This window comes from Poromitra crassiceps (genome assembly GCF_964638095.1).
Source record: "Poromitra crassiceps genome assembly, chromosome: 20".
Taxonomy (NCBI): Eukaryota; Metazoa; Chordata; class Actinopteri; order Beryciformes; family Melamphaidae; genus Poromitra; species Poromitra crassiceps.
The window spans coordinates 11989154-11991653 of NC_139637.1; the positions used below are offsets into that span (position 1 = coordinate 11989154).

General features: G+C 43.2%; 1 protein-coding gene across 1 annotated transcript in view; it reads left to right on the forward strand.

The window, feature by feature from the left end:
• The window catches only part of LOC310794869 (V-set and transmembrane domain-containing protein 2-like protein), a gene marked incomplete at both ends in the record, with an annotated part of 79568 nt that overhangs the window by 17037 nt on the left and 60031 nt on the right, over nt 1-2500 (forward strand). The window lies entirely within an intron of this gene.

Here is a 2500-nt window from a genome sequence, read left to right on the forward strand (position 1 = left end):
GCCTCCAGCGGGCGGCGGAGAATTTATTGAGGCCTGATGGCTCACTGGTTTCCAGGCTAGGGGGACATCTCTGTGATTTGTGTCCCCCCCCCCCCCCCCCCCCGTTTAGACTGTGAAAATGTGTCTTTAGGTACTAAGATACGTTGGCTTGAGTATTCCTTTTTCTTCATGCTCTCGCTGTGCCATCATCACGGCGGCGAGAGTCTCTCTGTGTTTATTACACTCTCACATTCAGAAAGATGACATTTTCCTACTTATGAATGCATTGAGGCCTAAAAGGAAAAAAACATCAAATCGGACTTGTTTCTCTTTCATTTCATAGAGTAACCAGAAAAACAAAAGGGTACAGAATGGAAGCAGCTAACAATATATGAATTGGGCCAATATTCAACCTTATCGAATATCGGTGGATTATTGCGATATTCAAATGTCGCAATATTCTGAGAATATCGTATTATTTTCTGACATCAAATATCACCCCCCTCCCCCATTAGTAATTATTAACATTATCATTATAGCCTAGAAATTTGATGTCATTATTTGACCCCCCTCCCCGCCAAAAAAAACAAAACAAAAAACACACATTTAACCCCCCAAAACCTCATGATAATATGTATACCGCGGCCCCCCCTTTGGCTCCAGAACAGCCTGACTCCCCCTTGCACAGCCGTCGTGCTGCAGCCTGCACGGTGCGAAAGCCTCCAGTTCTCCGACAGACGAAGACGGGAACCCTGCTTCCCATAAAGGACTAATGATGTTAGTTATGGTGATTGCGGCCGCGGAAAGAGTCCAACTTCATCCCCGCTGTTCACGAAACCACTCTCGGAAGTTGTTTAGCAGCGTGTATGGAGGAGGGGGGGTACAGTGTTTGCACCCTGGGGTGCTCCCGGGTCCCGTAAAATAGCCTCATATTCCTCGGCCATTATGGGAGCGCACAGAGGTGTCATCAGAGCTAACGACTCTGAGGAGGTGGCTTTGTACCGTTGGCTACAGACGCCCTGTTGGCGTTCTCCTCATATATAAAGCTGTCTGAATGGAGAGAAAAGGCTGAAGTCACTCATCAGGGACTCCAGCTCTTGTGCTGCTTACATCAGGCTATGGGTCTCTTGGTCTGCCGGCCTCGGACGCATGCGGCTTCTAAATAGCAGCCCCGAAGACGAATATCCTGCTATTCCATCGTATGTATACGGTTACGATCATCATCCTCCTGTGTCAGTGATTTGAAATCATCATCCTGTGTCAGTGCTTTGAAATCATCCTCCTGTGTCAGTGCTTTGAAATCATCCTCCTGTGTCAGTGCTTTGAAATCATCATCCTCCTGTGTCAGTGCTTTGAAATCATCATCCTGTGTCAGGGCTTTGAAATCATCCTCCTGTGTCAGTGCTTTGAAATCATCATCCTGTGTCAGTGCTTTGAAATCATCCTCCTGTGTCAGTGCTTTGAAATCATCCTCCTGTGTCAGTGCTTTGAAATCATCCTCCTGTGTCAGTGCTTTGAAATCCTCCTCCTGTGTCAGTGCTTTGAAATCATCCTCCTGTGTCAGTGCTTTGAAATCATCATCCTGTGTCAGGGATTTGAAATCATCCTCCTGTGTCAGTGCTTTGAAATCATCATCCTGTGTCAGTGCTTTGAAATCATCCTCCTGTGTCAGTGCTTTGAAATCATCGTCCTGTGTCAGTGCTTTGAAATCATCCTCCTGTGTCAGTGCTTTGAAATCATCCTCCTGTGTCAGTGCTTTGAAATCATCATCCTGTGTCAGGGCTTTGAAGTCATCCTCCTGTGTCAGTGCTTTGAAATCCTCCTCCTGTGTCAGTGCTTTGAAATCATCCTCCTGTGTCAGTGCTTTGAAATCATCCTCCTGTGTCAGTGCTTTGAAATCCTCCTCCTGTGTCAGTGCTTTGAAATCATCCTCCTGTGTCAGTGCTTTGAAATCATCCTCCTGTGTCAGCGCTTTGAAATCATCATCCTGTGTAGGGCTGGGTTAAAAAAAACGATTCTCCGATTTTTAATCCATTTTAATTTTAAACCTTTGATATCGATTCATATGTCCAGAGATCGATTTTTTCTTTATTATTATTATTATTATTTTTTTTAATAAACATAGGCTATACTATTATAGGCTGTGTGTTGGTAGTTGAAACAGTTTCAAGTTTACGTTTATTTATGTTTGTAGATTAAACAAAAACATAAATACTGTAGGCTACATAAATGGAAATGTTTGATCATTAATATCTACTTTTAGAAATTATATAGGCTGAAATCAAATCACTGTGCATAATTGTGAAAGTGTCTTTATTGACAGATGAAAAGGCTGTTATTTACCCTTTGTCACCACCTGGTGGGTAAATATATGTGTAACTAAAACCATTAAAATTGACAACCGGTCCTCAACTTTTTTTCCCCATGTATCTACCGGTCTTTGGCACAAAAAAGGTTGGGAACCCCTGTGTTACATAACTGGACAGTCATGTAATTCAGGTTACAGCTAAAAAAAACATGT